Genomic DNA, 24,771 nt, shown 5'->3' on the forward strand with positions numbered 1-24,771 from the left:
CCATAAGCATCAGAAGTAACCGCAGGGATAGGGCAAATGGCACAATGTGCAGAAAAGACTTCCCTTGTTGATTTATATAGCAGTGGCAGCAGGATGGACCAAAATAATAACCATACAGTCATTCTGACATCTAGTCTGGAAAAGAGTATGTCTGTTTCTCAACATTAAGGATTGCTAAGCAGGGCTGCCCACCCATGTCTATCTGTGGCCCTGGTTTATAGTAATTTCTCTGCAAGTATGGATGTCTCCTCTTGATGTTTTCTCTGGGTTTATGTTTTTCTACATCAGTTTACAAAATTTCCCCCTGTTTCTTATCTCTTACTCCTAATCAGGGATGACATTATTTTGCTTCCTAGAACTTTGGATATTAAATAGAAGAATGGTACTTAAGAGTGTTGAACAAAGCTATAGTGGAGGAAGATTTCTGGAGGAAGATTTCTGCCAGAATACCATGGGATCATGTCTTTGACCTTATTCCCTTATCAGTGACTTAGATAGAAGTAAACAAGACATACTTAGCAAATTGCAAATGATGAAAAATTTGGAGTGATAAATAATATATTGGATGGCAGAACTGGAAGTCTAGAATAATGTCTTGAAATTAAGGTAGGGGCAGCTAGGTGGCACAGTAGATAGAGCACCAGCTTTGAATTCAGGAGGATCCGAGTTCAAATCTGATCTCAGACACTTAACACTTCCTAGCTGTGTGACCCTGGGCAAGTCACTTAACCCCAGCCTCAGAGAAAAAAAAAAGAAATTAAGGTGAAATTCAATAGGGATAAGGGACAGCATGATAGTGGATACAGAGCTGGCTTCAGAGTCAAAAAAGGTTGAGAATTTCTGCCTCAGTGGGTGGAACTAGTGCTAATGGTGAATGGTACTGATAAGAGAGTTCTGATTCCACATAATTAGAGCCAAATTTTATATAGTGTTTTAAGAATATGAAGCATTTTCAGCATGCAATCTTATTTGATCACAAGGGGAAAAAAATCTAACAAAACTCCTTACCGATTAGACCTGTCAAAAATGCAGTGGCCTGATTGAAAGGGTAAGTCAGGCCAGATGATCTATTCTCAGGAATGTTGTAGACAAGATTCTTCGTGATTGGGGTAAGGGATGGACTAGATCAGTGGTCCTCAAACTTTTTTAAATCAGGGGCCTCAGATTGTTGGAGGGCCGGACTATAATAAAAACAAAAACTATGAACAAATTCCTATGCACACTGCATATATCTTATTTTGAAGTGAAGAAATAAATTGGGAACAAATACAATATTTAAAATGAAGTAAAGTTAAATCAACAAACTTACCAGTATTTCAGTGGGAACTATGGGCCTTCTTTTGGCTAATGAGATGGTCAGTGTCTGGTTCCATATTTGTCACTGCTAGTCGTAACAAGTGATGCAAGTGTGCATCTGTTAGTCTTGATCTGGTGGGAGATTTCAAATGTTACATTCTAGAAAAAGTCTGTTCACAGACATAAGTGCTGCTGAATTGAATAGCCATTTGTAGCATGCATTTCTGGCAGTTACAATTACTAGTCTGTCCTAGGCCCAACAGAGTACCTTTGACCATTGACCTTTGCAGTGTGAACTCTACCTTGCTCGCCTCCTCTGAGGCCTTCAAAGGTCTCTGGCCACAATCTCTTGAATCTATAGCTTAATAACCGGTAGCACGCTCAAGAACAGCCACGTGTAATCTTAAAAGCCTTTATTATACCTACTCACATAATGCCCTGACTGATGTCCTGACTTGTTGGTTCCTGAGTGAACACCTGGTCAGAAGACCCACGTGTTCACTCCCAAATTCCTTACCTCTTTCGGCTATCCATCTTGGCTTGGCCACCCAGGTTAGGGAGTTGCCATTTTGAGTGTATGGTTCCTGAGATGAGAATATGTCTCAGAGGGGAGATGCATAGAAATTATGAAGGCTGCTTGACTTGAATGTGTCTTTCAGAGTCACAATTCTGCAGTTCAGCCAGTTCCATTTGGTAAATTGTAACCACATTTTCAATGTCAATAGAAAATGGGTTACAGAAAAGCTGTATGTCCTGTTCATGGAGATGAAGCTCTTTAAATCTAAATTGGAACTCCTTTTGCAATTTTTCCAATGAATCCACACATGTTTTGTTTGGGTATGTAATTGGCGGTTTTTCTGCTAACAGATTTTGAGTCGTGGGGAGATGAAGAGGCCTAATTTTACTTCAAATGCTTTGACATGTGATTGCATATACAGATGAGCTTCCCCTTTCCTTGAAGTTGCATATTGAAATTATTGAGTAGCTCTGTTACATCTGTCAGAAAGGCAAGGTGCCATTTGCATTCTGCATCATTGAGCCCTGGTACTTCTTTGTTTTTTGAAAGCAGAAAAGTTGTCATCTGTGGAAGTAAGTCATACTCTCCCTCGACTCAGCCAATGGATTTCTGTGTGATATAGAACATCTTCATACTCAACATTTAGCTGAGACAGAAATTCCTGAAATTGTCTGTGATGTATTGCATTAGCTCTAATGATTTAACACAAGGTACCACAATTTTCATAACAGAGTCCCACTTCAGTGATTTACTACACAGCGCTTGTTGGTGGATGAGGCAGTGTATGTTGGATGAGAATGGTTGTCTTTGCCCATCTCTTGCTTAATGTGAGCAATTACTCCTTTCTTAGACCTCACGCTGCTAGGGGCACCATCAGTTGTCACGCTGGCTAGTTTAGCCCAGTCCAGCTCCAAACCATTCATAGTTTGACAAACCTTAGTGCAGCAAGCTCTTCTGTGACTTCAAAATAATCATTCATCCCATGAATAAAAATTAGAGGTTGTGCAGAATCACAAACATCATTGCTTTCGTCGAGTGCCAAGGAAAAATATGAAATTTTTTTTTGGTGGAGTTTTGCAAATGCTGATGCAGATTGTCTCCCATTTCTTCAATCCTCTGTGTAATTGTAGGTCCTGGAAGACTCACTGTGCTAAATAAATCGGCCTTCTCTGGACACATCTCTTTGGCAACAGAAAGAAGGCATCCTTTAACAAATTCTCCCTCCACGAATGGTCTGCCAGTGCGTGCTGTTAGCTTGGCAACTTGAAAACTTGCTCGCAGTGATGAAATATTTAGCTGCTTCTGCTTCACAAAAATATTTTGCTGAGTTGTCAATATATTTTTCACTTTTAATATTTTTTCTTTTCTCACTTCTCCAACCAAACAATCATATTTATCTTTATGTTGAGTTTCATAATATCAATGCAAATTATATTCTTTGAACACAGACACTATATTCTGGCATATCAGACATACAGCTCTTTCCTTGTGCTGCATGAAAAAAATTATCCTAAGTCCACTGTTCTTTGAATATCCTACACTCCAAGTCAATTTTTCTTTTTCTTGACATCATTGTTTCTAAGGGATTCCAAAATATAGATATACAGCACTACAAAACCAATATACCACCAATAACTTTGCCCACCCAGAGACTGCAGTGCCCAACTTCCTCCACGCTGCCTCTGCGCTGTGATGCCTCCGTTTCCCCCTCTCTCTCCCGCTTCAGACCTTCCCTGCCACAAGTCACCGCTCAGGCGGCCCTCCCAAATGGCCTGGCTTCCTCTGAGTCCTGGGATCAGTTCTCATGATCCCGCGCTGCATGATTGTACGTGCTGCATTCATAATTTATCATAATCGCAGTGCATATATGTATATAACTGCACAATATTGTATGTGCAGAATGAGCTTCAGTGACAAATCGTACACTGGGGCTTCCCGGGGAGGTCATCATGCAACTTGAAGCTGCACAAGTGTGTGGGGACCTCTGGAGGGGGATGAAGCAGTACACCAGCTCTGCACCCCTCATACTCAGGATAAGTGGGGGGCACTAAGGTCAGACCCCCAGTGATTACAAGGTGATGACATATGTTAGCAATATTCCATCTCTTTATGAAACTACAGAACATACACACAGTCATAAAACTGATGACCTCAACAGCCAGACGTGAGGTCACACGGACACAGGGCCACGGCCTGGTACCAGGAGCCTCACTCTGGGCGACAACAGCAGTCAGTACCGCAACATGTGCTAGAGAGGAAGCCATTACATTGTCATCGCAGCATAATGACAATGATGGAGTCAAGCTGGGACTTGTAGTACCGACTGTTACTATACCCGTGCACCAGACACCGCCCATACATTCCCCCTGCAGCGGCGTGACATGCGCAGCATACAGTGTACATCCCTCTGGCGGCTTCCATTACTTTACAAGGCTGCGGGCCCTCAGTTCTCCATCTTCTGCATCTCTCTCCCTTCCCCACACCATTCACCCCAGCCTGCGAACTCACCTCAGCTAGGGATGGCTTCACATTCTGTCTCCGCCGCCCCAGCCCAGTGCTGGAAGTGTGCGTGGATAACCGAGTTTAGGTCGAACGTCACTTCCGGTCTGATTTTGCCATGACCTGGCAGGGACATAAATGTCCTCAGCGGGCCTGTCTGGCCCATGGGCCGTAGTTTGAGGACCCCTGGACTAGATGGTCCCTTGAGCTCTTTCCAAATTTAAGAGTATGTGTCTTGATTACTAAATTTTGAGCCATTTGTCAACATATCTCACTGCCATATTCTTATTGTCTCCAGTAATTGTTATTGAAGAAAGAACGGAAATTGGTAATGAAGAGGTGCAGGAATTGGAGTAGGGAATCCCCTCTGGTTGGCAGAGGTCCAGTGAGAAAGAATTCACAAATCCAAAAAGTCTGTATGCCAAAAACAAAGTTTATTGTTCACTAAGAAGGAGACTCTCTTAGTGGGCAAAATTCCTAATTAGGAATTTGGCAAAGGTGTATTAACAGACCCCTGGTTATATGGGCAAATGTTGGCCTGGGACTGGGAGCTGACTGGGTTAGTCAATAAAGGACCATCAGAGATCTCCAATTGAATAAAATCACTTAACTGGGAATTTGAAGGCTTTTCTCAAAGTCTGGGAACCCTCTGAAGGGGATCCGGGCCACTCCCAAAAGATCTTATTTTCAATGAGGGTGATTTGATCAAGATCTCCCATTGAAGGAAGCCGCTTAACTTGGGAAGGGCTTGCCTGGGAAGGTATACTTTTCCCAGGGGTTGGGAGTATCTGAGCCCCCTCCAAAGGTTACACCATTTTCTCCAAAAAGATCTCAGTTTACATCACTTTCATTTCATCATATGACATACATTTCACTTATGATATATTTAGAGGTAGACATTACTGAGATTGTAAAATTCTTGGAGAAGGAAAAAAACCCCAAATATTTCTTAAGCATTTATTATGGGTCATGTAGTAGATTTGACAAATATTATCTCTGCTGGTCCTATACAAATGTATCCAAAATAAAAATAATTAACATGTTAACTTTTGAGTGAGGTTTGACACTTTTTTTCTCACAAGTTCATTCATTCTTTCTTTTCTTTCTTCCTTTCTTTTTCTTTCTCTCTTTCCTTTTCTTTGTCTCTTTCTCTATTTTTCTTTCTTTCTCTTTCTCTTACTTTCTCTATTTTTCTTTCTCTTTATATTTCTTTCTTTCTCTTTCTATTTCTTTCTTTTTTCTTTTTAGATGCTGTCACATCAATAACTTGTTCTGAGGATCCCAGGACAGAAGACATAATGAGCCTTTTAAATGTTATTACTGAATCTAATTATACGGAAAAGTAGGATGATCAAACCACTGTCCAGGGTGCTTTCTAAGTAAGCTGCTTCTACCTGGTGCTACATGAACCACTGATAAAAGAGTAAATTTACCTTGAAAGAGAAGAGCAGTGGAAAACTCCATTTGAGAGTGATCTTTAGCTCATCACAGCATCAACCATCTGCCCAAATCTTTTTAACCACATAATTATCCTTATTTAAAACTCTCCCTTGATCTTCCTTTGAGTCTTCTTTACTCTTGCTTGTCAAAGAATTTCACCTCGAACTTAAGCTAATGCCCTCCTATTGAATGTTAATAGCCCTAATGGCATTGGCATTCAACAATACTACTACAACTTTAAGCTTAATCCAGTCTTTAGTTTCTTCTTAAATAAAAAGAAGGAAGACGTTCATTCTTCTGGCTTCCCAATAAGCTTCCACACAGCCACTAGCTGGTCTGTTAAATTATCCTGATTAAGCTTTAGAGTTTTTATTTCAGCTGCTTCTGTAGTATCAGTTATCCCACTATTTCACTCCCTAACCTGAGGTCAACTCCAACATCTGTTTTATCTTTCCTTTTGAGTCACCTACCACATATTGCTATGATCATTTGTCATGGTCATTTCAATTCAGTGTTTTTGGCCTTTACATTAACTCACTATTCTTTTCTTGGTCTATTTACTTCCCATCTGATTTTCTACTGATTTTATTTCAAATATTTCCTTTAATCCTCAATCATTAAGTCCCTAATCTCACTCACATATGAGTTTGTCTTCCACTTCTGGCACACTGAATTAAGACCAACTGTGAACTTCAGGATCATCTACTTATTCTGCTTATTAACATTTTTCTTCTTGTCTCAACACTTTTCTCCACCTTTCCTTCTCTTGTGTCTCATAAGAAAAGATGTCTTCTGTCCTTCCTAAGGCTAAGTCTTTCATCTAAGGCAGTAAGGAAAAAGATGTGGAATCCATTTTTTTCCTTTCTTCTTCAAGACTTTTTCCTCATAAATTATTTCTTTTTCTCATGCAACTCTCTTCCCCAACTGGTTTCTTCCTCTTTCCCTACAAATATGCTCAGGTCTATCCTATCCCATAATATATTTTCTTATTGTGATACACCTTCAGGTTACTGTTCTATCTTTTTCTTTCACTCTATTGCCAATTTAGATCTCCTGTTTGCAATCTCCTTCTAAATTAACACTCATTGAATGCAGGTACTAAAATATTATAATTAATATCATAATAATCTTCAGTATTTGTTATATGAATTGTGAATAAACAATGGTCATATAATCATAGCATTTTAGAGTTGCAAGAATCCATATAAAAATCTTTTTCCTTCATTTTACTGATGAGGAAACTAAGTCTGTAAATTAAGTGACTTGTTTAAAATTGTTTTGTTCCATTGTTCAGCCTTATCTGAGATTTTCTTGGCAAAGTTACTGGAGTGGTTTGCCATTTTCTTCTATAGCTCATTTTATAGATGAAGAAACTGAGGCAAATGACATTAAGTGACTTGCCCAGGGTCACACAGCTACTTAGTGTCAGAGCCCAGATTAGAATTCAGGAAGATCAGTCCACACTTGATAGACTATCCACTATAGCTGCTATGTGTAAGGTCACAGAGTGGGTGAATGGTTTAGAATTTAGGTAAATGTAGCCAGCTGTTGTCTCCAGAAGCTGCCAGATCGCTCTCTGGGAAGAGATCTGCTGTGTCTACTCAAATCTTTCAGACAGATTCTTCTTCCTGTAGTGAACCGTTGTCTCCAGGCAGTTGCTGTTAACTCTTGTCCAGAGAAGTGACTTCCCTTCCTGCAGAGAGCTGCGTCAAGCCAGATGTAGTGCAGAGTCTTCTTCTATCTCTGGGTGTCCTCTCTTTTATCCTCCCAGAGAATGGGTGTGGGATAATGCAAGGGCTTCTGGGAAGAACCACTTCAGCCAATGAGCTTGCTCCTTCTATCAAGTCAACCTGAGTTCTCACCTTGTAATTGTCCAGACAACCTGAATTCTCACCTTGTCACTATCCAGACAACCTGAGTTCTCACCTAGTAATCCTAACAAGTAAATACAGTAATAAATATTTATTAGAGAGGACATTCTTGCCTTTCTTATTTCCAACATTTAGCATAGACCTTGTCATATAGTAAGTGATTAAGAAATGCTTGTTAATTGATCTAAGATCTAATATTGATCTCCCTCTTACTGAATGTAAACATTATAGTGAATCTCTAATTCATCTGCAGCACAATTTAGCTCTTTGAGTCTTGAATAAAACAACTGGCATCAATACCATAGAAGTTAAGGGGAGAGATACAGAGAATGTCTACAGAATTTATTATACCAGCAAATTTAAATTACTCAATGAGGGCATTGAGCATGTGAAGCAAAATTTAGGTACAACAGCTGGTAAAAACTGAGTGCCTCATATATTATCAGCACTAAAAAGTGAATAGGACATTTTAGCAACAATTTTTTTTTCCCAGAGGCCAGTCAGTAATTAGCTTTGACCTATTCTTTTAAACAACATATTTCAGAAATTCTTCTTAGTCTATATTTACTCTATAATTTATTACTTTCTCAAATAACCCTCCCACTGGAAATAAAGGCAATAAAGAGCATATGTGTATGTAGAAAATGGCCAAGCGGAATGTTAATCTCTTGCTACTGAATTTTTCCAGCTCAGCTTGTTTTTGGACAGGCTGAACTTCATTGCTGCTCTGTCTTTCATAGATTGTGTATGTATCTTTTCAAGAACACAAAAGTTTGTATAACAATGTTCTAGCTTTTTGCTTAAAGATTACAGTGGACCCACGTCATTCTTTGGGCTGAGAGAGGAATGCTTATCCCTCTGAATCATAAATCCTTAAATCTCATTCAATTCTCAAACCCATATTACAGGAGGATAGATTGACCATAAAAGCTGCCTTCAATCATTTGAGTCATTGTCAAATAGAAGAGGCATCAGACTTGCTCCACTTGGCTTTCAAGTCAGAGTTGTAGGGAGATACAAGTAAGGAGAAAGATTTTTTTGCATAACATAAGGAAGAATTTCTAAATGTTTAAAAATGAGTTGGACAGCCTTGAGAATGACCTCCATGTCACTGGAAGTCATGAGGTAAAAGATGAATTACTAGTGTTCAAAGATATAGAGGAGACGCTTCAAATAGTGATTACAGCAGATGATTTTTAATTTCTAATTCTGTGACTAACCAAAATGTTTAATGGCTCTCCATGTTGACCATTCAGCATGAGTGAATTCCTGATGTCACTAAGTTTTGTATACTAATGGGTTACAATGTCCAGTACTTAAGAGCATGTACATTTGGATCATTGAAACAAGATTTTCACAATTGCATTCAAATTCATCATATTAATCTTACTTGCAGCAGCTTTCTTAAAAGCTCAGTCTTAGAAGTGATTTTAAAAAATATTATAATAGTATTTTATTTTCCCAAAAACATGAAAAGATAGTTTTCAACATTCATTTTTGCAAAACCTTTACAAATTTTTCTCCCTCTCCTCGACCCTTCCCCCCCTCTCCAAGACAATAAGCAATTCAATATAGGCTAAACATATATAATTCTTCTAAATATATGTTCATATTTGTTATACAGCACAAAAGTAATCAGATCAAAAGGAAAAACACAAGAAAGAAAAAACAAACAACAACTGAAAAAGATGAAAATATTATGCTTTGATCCACATTCAGTCTCCATACTTTTCTCTCTGGATGCGAATGGCACTTTCCATCACAAGTCTATTGGAATTGCCTTGAATCACTTCAATGTTAAAAAGAGCTAAGTCCACCATCACATAATCTTGTAACTGTTATGGTATACAATATTCTGTTGCTTCTGCTCACTTCACTTAATGTTAGTTCATGTCTTTTCAGGCTTTTTTGAAATCAGCCTGCTCATCACTTCTTAGAGAATAATAATATTTCATTGCATTCATATCCCACAACTTATTTAGACATTCCCCAACTGATAGGCTTCCACTCAATTTCCAGTTCCTTCACTACAAAAAGGGTTGCTACAAACATTTTTGCATATGTGAATCCTTTCTTCTCTTTTATGATTAGATGTGCTTTAAAAATGAATATTTTAGTCAATGTAGAAAAGGAAAGGAAGTTCCGTTACTTAGCTTCTTAAACTGTGGTTTGTGACTCCATATGTAGTCTCATAACTGAATGTAGGGGGGGTCACAAAATTATGATTTATTATCAGTAAATATTTCATTTGTGTGCCTACTTTATATAACTATATACCAAGGTTTTGTTTTGTTTTGTTTTTTCCCTTGGGTGAAAAGGGGTGGCAAATGAAAAAAACTTTAAGAAACTCTGGTTTAGAACAAGAGATTTGGAATTACCTGCATAACTTTGGACAATTCACCTTAACTGTTTTAGCCTCTTTTGCTTTATTTCTAAAACATAAAGGTTACTAAAGTTAATACAAAATTAGTAGTAGGTAATATCACTTCTGGCTTTACAATGCTTGTTTTAGGTGCCAGAATGAGACACAAGTGAGGTGAAGAGGATGATAAATAATGTAGTTTGTCAGGAATGGAGGTGGAACACCAAGAGCTGACTACACTCAAGTGGGAAAAGGATAATTAGTTATTTCTTAAAACAAAAAAGAGAACCAAAAGTGCAATCAATGCACCAACATGTATTTATTAGGCACTTACTATATATCAAACACTCAGAATATAGACAGAAGTGAACTAATACTTTCCCCCAGGGAGCTTATAGAAAGAACAAATTCGATTCCTCTTTCACATGAAAGTCTTTCAGAAACAGAAGAAAATGATTGTGTCCCCTGGAAGTCCTTCCCTTTTATTATGTATAAAGAAAGATGGTAAGCTTATACAAAGAGAATGAGGGAGGAAACATGGCTAAAAGCCATTATGGAAGATAATCACAAATTGAAAATATAGGTATATCAAAAAGGAAAAAAAATGAGAAAGAAAAAAAATACAGATATAGACCAAAAAGAAAAGATATGAAGAGGATATTTTTTTTTGGCTGAGGCAATTGGGGTTAAGTGACTAGCCCAGTGTTACACAGCTAAGAAGTGTTAAGTGTCTGAGACTAGATTTGAACTCAGGTCCTCCTGACTTCTGGGCTGGTGCTCTATCCACTGTACTACGTAGATGCCCTAAAGAGAACATTTTGAGCCTGACAGAAATAAAATATTGACTCACCCCAAAAGCTAAGAAGACAGATTTGAGGTAATATTTCTAATGAGGAAAAATATTTTAATTCATAGATACTAGGGGAACATTAGCCAGTGGTGAGAAGTGGAAAGGATTGATAGAGACATTGGAAGCAGAAAGGCTAAACTGGGAGCTGTTGGTTGTAAGTCAGAGCAGATATGAAATAATTAAAACTATTTGGAATATGGCAGATGTCTAATATTTACTGATTGATTGAAGATTAGTACCTGGGACAGAGTAATAATAATAAAAATGTAATCATCTAGGGTAGCTAGGTAGTTCATGGATTCAAAGTCAGGAATTCTCATATTTGTCCTCCAATGCTTACCAGCTGTGTAACCCTGCGCAAGTCATTTTACCCTGTTTGCCTCAGTTTCCCCATCTATAAAATGAGTTGGACTAAGAAATGGCAAAGTAGTCCAATATCCTTGCCAAGAAAACCCCAAATGAGGTCATGAAGGGTCAGATATGGCTGTAAAACACCTGAACAGCAACCACAACAGAAGCAGAGGGATCCAAGAAATAATGAGAAAGAAATTGTGAGACTTGGCATTAAATTATATTTGAGTACTAGAGGAGAAAAACAGAAAGGAATCTCAAAGAAATGACTTTGGGAGAATAATGGTGCCATCAGTACTAAGTGGGAAGTTGGGAATGAATCAGTAAGGGTTTGTTGAAAAAGACAAGGAGCTTTGATTTAGAGATATGATAAAACTTCATTCTTTTAGAAACTACTGTTTGAGAATTTGTTAGGACAGTGGTTGACCTAAAGTTTAATTATGTTATATGGTAAATGGAGGCATTTTAAGCCAGAAAATCAGAAATACACTATTGCTGTAAGAATATATAAAGCATTTAAAAGATTGTTTTCAAGCAGTTTGTTTTCACAAATATACAAATATCCAAACACAGAGGATTCATAGTTATTTACTTATCTCCTCCTTTCTACCCCCATCTCTTTTTAGCTTGGTCATAGTTATTGCACATATTTGGTGAATAAATTCTACTTCTTTTAAAATATTTTATAGTTCAGATTTTTTGTTCATTCATTCATATTAGTCTTGCCCTAATTAGTTTAAACTAGTGAGATTTGATTCTTTATTCATTGTCTTCTGTTCTTCTATTTTGAAAGTTTAAGCATGTTGCTTATCCTTTTTAAGATTAAATTATCTTTCCCATTTCTATCACTCAAATTCCAAACAGGGCCAGAAAAAAAGGGGAAGAAAGAGAAACAAACACCCCTTAATTTTGTTTTTTATTAATAACTCTGACAAAATGTTAGGAAAATCAGTTTAAGTTCCTAGTTAAAAAATAATTTGGGGGTTACTTTCCAATTTTATTGATCTTCTTTTCACACTCTACCCTCAATTATGCACATAAATTGTAGTGTCAGAGGCTCTTACTTCCTATGCTAGTTGAAGAGATTTTTTCCCTTTGCCTCCATTATTTCTTTCTAAAAATTGAACAGATATGTATAACGATTAAATGCTACTTGTTCTAAGCCCTTAGAAGTTCTAAACAACTCTCAACATCAAGGGGAAACAAATGAAATACAAAAAGAATTAATACCCTTGACTTTTGAAATTTAGCCAAAAAGTTGATTGGTAGAGTTCTTAAATCATTTTCTGGGAAGCTGACCAAGAAAAGAATTAAAAATAAAAATAGAACTTTTATCATGGCAATAATCAGTCTAAAGTTACAAAACCACAGATAAGCAAATTCCCTACAGGACAGCTTTAAAGATTTTTATTTTGGTATCTTTTAGACAAACCACACCTTGGAATTTTTAAAAAGTAATTTGATAATATAAAGCAGTGAAAAAAAGGCTGAGTATGTGTTAATATAATAGACATTAAATTAGGAATTCAACATTAAATAGCATTGGGCTAAATATTATTTGAGTACCCTTGCATTGTAGGAGACCCATAGAGGAGTCCATAGAATGCTTATAGAAGACCCAACTCTGAGGGACATCTATTTATTTTACATTCATTAAGTATAAAGGAGCCTATTCAAATGTATTTGTTTAACTTGAGAACTTATAACTAAAATTTATGCCAGTAAATAAAAACAAAGGAGAAAAAGTACTTTTAGACACAATTATAATATACATTTTGATGATATGGTATAAAGGATCCTTAGCATACATTAAGTACTATGTGTCAGGCATGGTGCTAATTAATGCCTAGGGGATGTCAAGGATCCTTGACATCAAGGAGCTCATATTCTAATAGAATGAGATAATATGTAAATACATATATATATATATATATATATATATATATATATATATATATGTATATACACATTATATGTACACATTTGTACATGCAGGTAGTTAGCTAAATGAGAGCTGGATTAATAGGAGAATTTTTTTGTTATTCATTTGTTTTAGTCTGACTCTTCATGACTCCATTTGGGATTTTCCTAGCAAAGAAAGTGAAGTGTTTTACCATTTCCTCTCCAGGTCATTTTACAGATGAGGAAACTGAGGCAAACAGGTTTCAGTGACTTGCCCAAGGTCACACAGCTAGTAAGTGTTTGAGGACAGATTTGAACTTAGGAAGATGAGTTCCTCCTCGATCCATTCCCAGTAGTCTATTCAGTAAACTACCTTGGCAATAACAGGGAAGTTTGGAAGAGGGACAGCTTTGGAGGAAAATAATGACTTCAGTTTTGAACACATTGAGTGTGAGATACCTATAAGACATCCAACTGGAGATGTCCAAAAAACAGTTGATTATAGAAGATAATAATAGATTATAGAAGAAAATATCTTAGGACAGAAACTAGGGGGATAGATAGATCCATTGATCCATTGATCTGAGAAACCATCTGTATAGATGATAATTGAACCTGTGGTAGTTAATGAAATTTCTAAGTAAAATATTCTATAGAGGAAGAAGAGAAGAAAGACAGGACAGAATCTTGGGCTATTTCTCTCTCCACTCCCATAGTTAATGGGGATAGCATGTTTGAAAATACAGCAAAGGATACTGGGAAGGAGTGCTCAAACAAATAAGATTAGAATCAGGAGAGAACAGGGTCACAAAATCCTAGAGAGGAAAAAATATCTTAGGAGGAGCTGGTGATCAAAAGTGCCAAAGACTGCATGAGGTCAAGTAGAATGAGAGTTAAGAAAGGCATTATATTTGGAAATTGGGAGTTCATTTGGTTGCTTTGGAGAGAGAAAGTTCAGTTATGGTAAAATCAGAAGCCAGATTGTAAAGGATTTAGAAGTGAGTGATAGAAGAGCAAATGGATGCACTGATTATAGGTGGCTTTCTTTGGGAGACTGGTATTAAAAGTATTGAGACATGTAGGATGACAGCTAGCAAGGAGGTAGGTTTAAATGAGGACTTTTTAAAAAATATTTTCTTTTCCCCCAGTTACATTAAAACAAAAATTTTGGATTTTTAAGTTTTGAATTTCAAATAATGTTCCTATCTCCTTCCCCCTTAATCCTAAACTGGCATGCAATCTAATATGGGTTATGCATGTGCAATAATGTAAAGCATTTCCATATCAGTGATTTTGTAGAAGAAGACTTGAACAGAAAAATAAAAGAGAAAGAGAAGAGAGACACACAGAATATTTCAATATATATTCAGACAACATTAGTTCTTTCTCTGGAGGCAGATAGCATAAATTCTTTGGGATTGTCATGGATGCTTGTATTGCTAAGAATAGCAAAGTCATTTACAATTCATCATAATTGCTGTTACTGTGTACAATGTTCTGATTCTGCTTATTTCACTTTTTGTTGACTTGTTTAAGTTTTTCCAGGTTTTCCTGAAATCACCTAGCTTGTCTTTACTTACAGCATATAATATTCCATTACAATCATATACCACAATTTGTTTAACCCAACTAGTAGGCATCCCCTCAATTTCCAATTCTTAGCTACTGCAAAAAGAACTGCTATAAATATTTTTATACCAGTAGTTCCTTTCCCCTTTTTATGGATATCTTTAGAATATAGACTCAAATGAGGATTTTTAAAGAATAGAAGAGGCATGGACATATTTGTGGACAAGAAGGAAGAAGCTAATGGGGAAACATTGAAGATAAAAGAGAAAGTGGCAATGTTAGTGGCAACAATGTTCTGGAGAAGGAAGGAGAGGATGGGATCAGGGGTAGAAGATTTATAGTTTAACTTTGGGAAGAAAAGGACCACCTCTTTTTTATAAAAGGAAAAAAAGAAGGAAATAATAGGGGAATTTGTAATGTATGATGAGGAGTGGGAAAGAGAGGTTTATGATGTATTATTTTAATTGTCAGTGAAAGTTGAGAAGAGATCGTCAGTAGGTAAGGGATGCCATGAGATGCTTAAAGAGAGACAAAAAGATTTGGAATACTACTATTTAAAATAGGATAGCAAATCTAATTGAGGAGGGATATAAAATGATTGTTTTGCTGTAAAGATGCAGTTGGAATTAAATCACACGAATTTTTTTAGTAGATCCAGTTTGTATATATCCATTTATGATGTCCTCCAGATCCAACATAAATAGGAACCAAGGAGGCAGAGTAAAAGTAATCCAGGACTGATGTTTAGCTAGACATGATCAGTGATATAAAAGTTAGTCACAGATTTGAGAGTAGGGGAGATGTAAAGTTGATTTGTTTATAAAGGAATTAAGGTAAAGAAGGCAAGAGAGGAACCAATGCAGATCTGGAAAAGAACAGAGGGGTGGAAGGAATGGAAGTCATCTTGAGTATGAAAAATAGGGTTTGGGATCAAAAAGAATAGAGAAAGATAAAATAATAAAATATTATGAAAGGAATTTTAGAGATTGTGATTATGGAAGTGGAACAGGGAATAAGAGTTTTCCCCTTCAGACACTTATGTCCCTTCCCTTGCATTTTTTTTTTTTTTGATTCCCTATACTATGACCTCTCCTATATAAGTCGCAATTAGCTTTTTAGACTGAACAACCATTTTTTTTAATCACAAGAGGATCTTAGACTATATACTATAAGCAAATTTTAAGGAAGTCATAGATCCTTTCTGGGTCTCAAATTGAAAATTTTCTTTTCGAAGTCACTTGAAACCTGGCTTAGTTGTCTCTCCTATATGTTTCCTATGTTTTTCCTGAACTTTTCTTGGCATATAATCTCAAGGTTCTTCCTTACTCCACCACCCATTTTCTTGTTTTAAGCCTTTTTCTTTTCTTTGTACAATTCCTCTATAAACTTCAATTTTCTACAATTCCCACTTACCATCATAATTCTGCTCTCCTTGTTGCTCATACTACCAATTAAGTCATTTCCCAGACATTCATTTCTGGGTTTATTGTTTCTTCTCAGTATCAATAATTACAGAAAAAATTGACCTCTCTAAAAACAAATCACATCTCATTTATTCCAGCCTGAGATTTAGATCTAGAAAGGATCTCAGTGATTATCTAGTCTAATCCCATCATTTTATTGATTACAGTTTATCTTTACTTCCAGAAGGATTTTTGTTTCATTTTGTTTTGCAACAGTTAGTATTTACCAGATACCTATGTATTAGATTAGCCAGTCACATAGTTTTAGTAGTTCACAGAAAAAGACAAAAGAATGCCCTCTGAAAGAAATCACCCAAACATTTGTACAGGGATAGTGGGAAAGATGTTTCTCTTGGTATGAAAGCAGAATAGTTCTCCATGTGACCTCAAATTGGAGAGAAAGACTTATCTATTCTCCAGGAGCAGAAATTTGTAGACGCGCTGCCTTTGTGACTTACCTTGAAAGAGAATGTGAGATCACTAAAAGGTAAATTAGGAAGAAGTGGGGCTAACAGCCACTGAAAGTCCTGTACCCATTTGGCACACATCCGGTAAGCTGTACTGCATTATGCTAAATCTTGTAATAGCTTGGGTTGTAGAGAGATGTAAATGGAGTCAGATTCCCTTTTTTCCCACCCTCTTGGGATCAAAATCAGCAATTTCCTCCAATCATCAAGATTCATGACCCAACTGAATGTCATTTTTCTGTTTGGAATTTCCCAGAACATTTCCTTCAGACATCCCAGCTGCTGATGTGATGCTGTAAGCATAGAACTGGGACATCATCCTTTTAGACTATTAGGTAGAGATAATATATTTCTTAATTATCTATCCCTGGAAACAAAAGGAAGAAGATCTGTCACAGCTTGAGACTAAGGCAACTGGATATGATCAAACAACCAAAAAAAAAGTTCTTAATTAGCTTTGATTCCAAAGCTCTTCTGTGTCAGGGGTGTGTGACAATATTCCAGATTATTTTTTTGGTAGGGAATAAAATGGCACAGTTGTTTGTGGGTGAAAGTCTCCAAACTTTTCCCAAATTTTTAACCTTTATTTTCACATTTTTGTTTTATACATCTGTCTCTCCTGCTGTCATAACCTATCTTGAGGGGAATTTTTCAGACAGATACATCTTGACTGACAATAGATTACATTTACATTCCACTTTATCTTTAGTGCCTGTCCAGTCACACTAAATAAAACATAAAACACAGAAGGCAGAGAAATGTTTCAGGCCATAGACTTACTTCATGTAAAATTAGTTTTAACAATGAGCTACTTCTTGGATAGGTATGTGTGAATTCCCATTTTTTTTTAACTCTCTAAAATGAATACAAATAAAACCCTTAGTCATCAAACCTTTGTGATTACTCTAGGACAGACTTAAGGGAACTCATTTTAGGGAAAAAAAAAAACAAAATCCCTTAGAGATGATATTTATTAAAGTTCTACAGGGATGATATTGGAGCCCTAATAACAATGATAACTGTGGATTAGAAAATTCAACAGCTTTTATTTCATTTTTCTTTGCATTTGTTGTTTTTGTTTTCTAAGTTTTCTATAAGTTTATTTTATTGTCTCTTTGGAGTCTCCTTCTATTTTTGGAAATTCCTAATTTCATTATGATGGTAGATATATCATTGTTTTATTACATGTTCTTTTTAATGACATAGTCAGGAAAGGAGATTAGTTCTACACCAATGAACAGGATGCTGACAAGATGAAGAATTGCTATAGAAAACTGCTGGAGGAAGAATTCAAGGACATGACTGTCACAGCCCAAGGAAGTCTTTCTTTAGTAGAAGAGAGTCCAATACTTAGCAATAGATATCTAGACAGAGAAGAAGAGGAAATGGCATGAGGGCTAATCTGTAAAGAAAAAAAAGAGAATATAATTATCTATCTCCTAGGAAATTTCACAGAATGAAGGGCAAGAGGAGTCAAAGTATATGAAAATAAATGATCAAAAGCTACCTGTGAGAGCATTATTAAAGTTAAGGTGGGACAAACTCTATAGTACTAAGCTGAAAAAATAAACAAAAATTATAAAGAGAGGACAAGAACAACTTTATTCATAGGATCATTTTAGATAGGGACCTGAAAAGCACTTCTGAAGACTTTATTCTATTCCAGGGGTTCTAAATCTGGAATTTCTGAACTTGTAAATAAAGAAATAAATATACGCACACATGTACATATATATATGCATACACATATATGTCAATATATAAAGTTAGTTTCTTTTGTAATTCAGTATTTTATTTTATGCACTTAAAAACATTATTCTGAGAAGGGATCTATCTATAGGCATCATCAGACAGCCAAAAGGTTCCATTACATATATATATATATATATATATATATATATATATATATATATATATATATATATATATATATATATATATATATATATATATATATATATATATATGTATATAAAGATTAAGAATTCTTGTTCTAGTTCAATTTCTTCATTTTATAGATGAAGAAAATAGAAAGAAGTAAAACAAAAATAAAGTAGAAAAAATAAAAATGTAGTAGGAAAATAGTATTTGTGTAATATTTCAGAATCATAAAATGCTAGAAATAAGAAAGACCTTAGAAATCATAGTTTGTGACAAAAATTGCTGGGAAAATTGGAAATTAATATGGCAGAATATAGGCATTGACCCACACTTAATACCATACACCAAAATCAGGTCAAAATGGGTTCATGACCTAGGCATAAAGAATGAAATTATAAATAAATTAGAGGAACATAGGATAGTTTACCTCTCAGACCTGTGGAAGAGGAATGAATTTATGTCCAAAGAAGAACTGGAGATCATTATTGATCACAAAGTTGAAAACTTTGATTATATCAAATTAAAAACATTTTGTACAAACAAAACTAATGCAGACAAGATTAGAAGGGAAACAATAAAATGGGAAAACATTTTTACAGTCAAAGGTGCTGATAAAGGCCTCATTTCCAAAATATATAGAGAACTGACTCTAATTTATAAGAAATCAAGCCATTCTCCAATTGATAAATGGTCAAAGGATATGAACAGACAGTTCTCAGATGAAGAAATTGAAATTATTTCTAGCCATATGAAAAGATGTTCCAATTCATTATTAATCAGAGAAATGCAAATTAAGACAACTCTGAGATACCACTACACACCTGTCAGATTGGCTGGAATGACAGGGAAAGATAATGCACAATGTTGGAGGGGATGTGGGAAAACAGGGACACTGATACATTGCTGGTGGAATTGTGAATACATCCAGACATTCTGGAGAGCAATTTGGAACTATGCTCAAAACGTTGTCAAACTGCGCATACCCTTTGATTCAGCAGTGTTACTACTGGGCTTATATCCCAAAGAGATCTTAAAGACCGGAAAAGGACCTGTATGTGTAAGAATGTTTGTGGCAGGTCTCTTTGTAGTAGCCAGAAACTGGAAATTAAGTGGATGCCCATCAATTGGAGAATGCTTGGATAAATTATGGTATATGAATATTATGGAATATTATTGTTCTGTAAGAAATGACCAACAGGATGATTTCAGAAAGGCCTGGAGAGACTTACATGAATGATTCTGAGTGAAATGAGCAGGACCAAGGAGATCATTATACACTTCAACAACAATCCTATATGATGATCAATTCTGATGGATGTGGCCATTTTCAACAATGAGATGAACGAAATCAGTTCCAACAGAGCAGTAATGAATTGAACCAGCTACACTCAGAGAAAGAACTCTGGGAGACAACTATGAACCACTACATAGAATTCCCAATCCCTCTATTTTTGTCCATCTTCATTTTTTATTTCCTTCAGGCTAATTGTATACTATTTCAAAGTCCAATTCTTTTTGTACAGCAAAACAACTGTTTGGACAGGTATACATATATTGTATTTAATTTATACTTTAGTATATTTAACATGTATTGGTCAACCTACTATCTGGGGGAGGGGGGAAGGAAGAGAAAAATTAGAACAAAAGGTTTGGTAATTGTCAATGTTGTAAAATTACCCATGCATATATCTGATAAATAAAAACTATAATAAATAAACAAACAAACAAACAAATAAATAAATAAATGTTGCTGAAAGGACAAAAAAAAAGACAGAAAGAAAGAAAGAAAGAAAGAAAGAAAGAAAGAAAGAAAGAAAGAAAGAAAGAAAGAAAGAAAGAAAGAAAGAAAGAAAGAAAGAAAGAAAGAAAGAAAGAAAGAAATCATATAGTCCAAAAATCTCAAATTCTGGAATTAACACATCTTTAGTGAAAATAAACAAAGAATTTGATAATTAGAATAGAAATGAATTTATAATAGTTCAAACCAAGAAATCTGATGATAACTTTGAAGCAAAGACATTCTAATCCAAGCACTTTTCTTTTTACAGATAAAGAGAATGGATTTTGGAGATTAAGTGATTTGTGGTAGGGCTAGAAACAGGAAATCATCCTGACAATTTAAATATTGTTCAGTCATTTCAGTCATATCTGACTCTTTTAAGGTTTTCTTGGCAAAGCTACTAAAATGTTTGCCATTTTTTTCTCCAGATGATTTTACTGATGAGGAAACTGAAGTTCAGAGAGGTGGTGACTTAACAATTAACTAGTTAGTTGTGTGTTTTGTGGGTAAGTCCTGATTCCTTTGAAGCTTAAGTATTAAGTAGCCCTCTAAATTGGTGAGACAGAAGAAATTATCAATATTTCAGAAACTAAAGCTTCATTTATTCATTATTGCTGTGGCAATGGGGGAGTCATCAGGACAATTCTTAGGGCTGCAAGGTTAAAATATCTGAATTCTTTTGTCTTCCCTCTGCACCCCACTCTCTATGCCAATGAGATGCCCCTTTTTATATTTTAATTTTCTTTATTAGAGTAAACTGTTATATTATAACTTATCTAATATATTTATATATGCATATTGCGTTTGTAATTATCCTTCCACAATAGACACGGGAGTGATTGCTAAGAGAACAGTTCCTGTTTAGCAATACAAAGAAACTGCTCTCAAGGATTTATGAAGGCAATACTAGCTTGAGACTATATGAGCACAAATCAAAATAAAAAAAAAAAAGGCTAAGAGCATCCTATTTGCTGCCCTAAGTGGAGGTACAAAAAAATACATACATTTCAAGACCACTACCTTTATCAATTAACACATCCTTGTTCATCAACCTTTATCTCAAGGTATATTTCCTATTAATTTGCTGGAAATGTTCTCCGTTTCCTTGATTTAAAGATAAAATCAAATATGACCCACCAATGAGAATCAATTTTTGCAGCATCTGTATGCACCCCCCCTCCTCTTAGTACAGTAATATCAAAAAGCTCTCCATTCATAGAAAAGCTTCCTTCTGGCATTGTTGAAATTTCCCTTTTTGTTCAAATAAAATATGGTGAAAAGAAAAAGACAAAAAGTTATTACAAAATGATGATGTGGAGGCATGAAAATTATATTGATTAGCTGAGAGGAGGATGTTGTTATCAAGTAGTTAAAGCAATCCTGTCTATAGAGATGGATTTTATGAAGATATTAGATTTTATTGTATATGAATGGATACCTTAGATCTTTTAGTACCAGCTGTGTTAGTCCCAACCACTTCCATACACCTTGGTGATAGCTTCTTTGATTTAATGCCTCCAATATTCTGATCCTGTTCCTGGGTCTCAAGGAAAATGCCCTAATTGGCCATACTCCATTTTTAAGACCTTCACAAAGCTGTTCTGAGGATAATCTATTTGCTTAACATCTCAGGGGATTCAAGAGTGGTCTTGGAGGTTGTCACCAATTAGGAAAGCAGGGCTTCATAACAGAGGTTTCTCCAGGGAAAGGAAAAAAAAAACCCTAAAACAAAAAAAAAAAACAAAAAAACCCCCAGTAACCAATAGTAGTAGTCCTTAGAGAAATAGAATACAAATAAGTATGCATGTAATAATTTAAAAACATAGAGAGTACTAATAATTGATCAGGTAGGCAGGAAAATAGGGTTCTTTTTTCCTTTCCTTTTTTTTTTTTTTTTTTTGAGCTGAACTTTAATTGAAGTTAGGAATTTTTGAAGTAGAAGTATAGAGGGAGTTCATTCTGGGGTTTAGGGATGGCACAAATATGAGCTTGTACACAAACACAGGAGACAGCCTTCAATGGTATGAAGACAGCATGGGTTTCTGAATTGAAAGAATAACAAGTAGGCCATGATATATTTGCAGAATATATCATGTGTGAAGTGGAGGGGAAAACAAATCTTTTCTCTCTTCCTTCCAACCTTTCCAGCCCTTCCTGGAACAATGGTATACTTGCATTAGGAACTAGAACTGGCCAATGAAAGTTCAGTCCTTATGAGTCCATGAAACATACCCTACTTGACTTAGCCCTCATGTGGATGTCAGAAAATGTTCACTGGTCTGCTTCTTGTTTCTGATCTGCTAACTCTGGGAAGGTGAGCTTTTCTTTTCTTTTCTTTTTTTTTTTTTTTTTTCATTTTTCATTTATTTATTTGTTTACAATATTTTATTTTTTTTATTTAGAATTTTTTCCCCACAGTATATATGCATGAGTAATTTTTTTATAATAATATCCCTTGTATTCATTTTTCCAAATTATCCCCCCCTTCCTTAACTCCCTCCCCCCGATGACAGGCAATCCCATACATTTTACATGTGTTACAATATAACCTAGATACAATATATGTGTGCAAATACCATTTTCTTGTTGCACATTAATTATTAGCTTCCGAAGGTATAAGTAACCTGGGTAGATAGACAGTAGTGCTAACAATTTACATTCACTTCCCAGTGTTCCTTCTCTGGGTGTAGTTGTTTCTGTCCATCATTGATCAACTGGAAGTGAGTTGGATCTTCTTTATGTTGAAGATATCCACTTCCATCAGAATAGAAGGTGAGCTTTTCAATTCTTAAACCAGAATTGAGAAGAGCTTATAAAAAGTTACTTAAAGGGTGAATCAGTCTTTCTCTTTCCTGGATGTGTGAGTAAGCTTTTAAGTCTCCAGAGAGAGCGGCCTTGGACCTTTATGTTTCCACCTGGACAGTTAGTTTTTCCAGTATGTTTCCTTTAATTAAACCAATTCCTTTTGAGTTAATTTTTTTGCAGAGTTTTAATATTTCAGTATTGCTACCTGCTGTGTTATTAATTCCTTTATGGTTATTGATATTCTGGCTAATATGAAATGTATGAATTTTTGCTTCATTAAAATCTGCTGATGTTAATATTTGTATTCTGCTTTTTTGTATTTTATTTTTAAAATAAAATATGCTTCCCTTATTTTGAGGGTAAACTTTGCTTGCCTAGAAACCCCAAATATTCAAAACAAAATGATCAAATTCCATTTTGGGGGGAGCTTCAGGCTTGTTTTGTTTTGTTTTGTTTTACATCTGAACGACCCTACTTCTATTATTGGATAAGTTTGGAATTTCAATAGGATTTCCCTTGCAGTGAGAGAGATCCATTGGTGAACATTTCAAGGATCCTGGACCTCCAATGGAATTCCTAATAGCATAGGAAATCCTGGGGGAAAATGCTATATGTAAGAATGGCTATAAAGAATTTTTTTCATTTAGTATCGTCTTGTACACTGAGAAAATCATAAAAGGAATTTTTCCCAGTTCAATTTGCTCATCTGAAGATTTTTAACACCTAAACAGAGAGTCCCATTTATTCTCAGACCATTGCAGGGATAAAGCTTCTCTTCCCAGATGGCAAGCTTGATTGTTCTTTGCTGTTTAAAACTAGTGATTAAACCTGACCTGTGAATGTGTATTTCAAATAGGGGGAGGGAGCAGAAAATGGGCAACCTTATGTGTGTGAGGAGGTAAAAGATATGAAGTTTCCTATCCCTTCCTGGAACTTAGAGCTGGTTCACTAGTACTTCAGGGTCATGTGCCAGGAGATCTCTAAATATTTTAAAAAACAGGATGTCTTCAGGATAAGGAAAAAGACTTGAACTAGGGAATAATGTTTGGCAAAGGAAAGAAACTAGACTTGTTTGATCAAGGATTAAAAAATCAGGGCACTTGAATACCATTACACACTTGTCAGATTGGCTAAGATGACAGGAAAAGATAATGCTGAATGTTGGAGGGCTGTGGGAAAACTGGGACACTAATACGTTGTTGGTGGATTGTTGGTACTCTCCATTCTGGAGAGCAATTTGAACTATACTCAAAAAGTTATCAAACTGTGCATTCCCTTTGATCCAGCAGTGCTACTACTGGGCTTATATCCCAAGGAAATACTAAAGAAGGGAAAGGGACCTGTATATGCCAAAATGTTTGTGGCAGCTCTTTTTGTTGTAGCTAGAAACTGGAGACTGAGTGGATGCCCAACAATTGAAGAATGGATGAATAATTATGGTATATGGAATGCTATGGAATGTTATTGCTGCATAAGAAATGACCAGCAGTACAATTTCAGAGAGGCCTGGAGAGACTTACATGAACTGACGCTGAGACGAGCAGGACCAGGAGATCATTATATACTTCAACAACAATACTATAGGATGATCATTTCTGATGGACGTGGCCCTCTTCAACATTGAGATGATTCAAACCATTTCTAATTGTTCAGTGAGGAAGAGAGACATCTACACCCAGAGAGAGGACTGTGGGAACTTAGTGTGGACCACAACATAG

The sequence above is a fragment of the Sminthopsis crassicaudata genome, chromosome 3 (genome assembly GCF_048593235.1).
Source record: "Sminthopsis crassicaudata isolate SCR6 chromosome 3, ASM4859323v1, whole genome shotgun sequence".
NCBI classification, from domain to species: domain Eukaryota; kingdom Metazoa; phylum Chordata; class Mammalia; order Dasyuromorphia; family Dasyuridae; genus Sminthopsis; species Sminthopsis crassicaudata.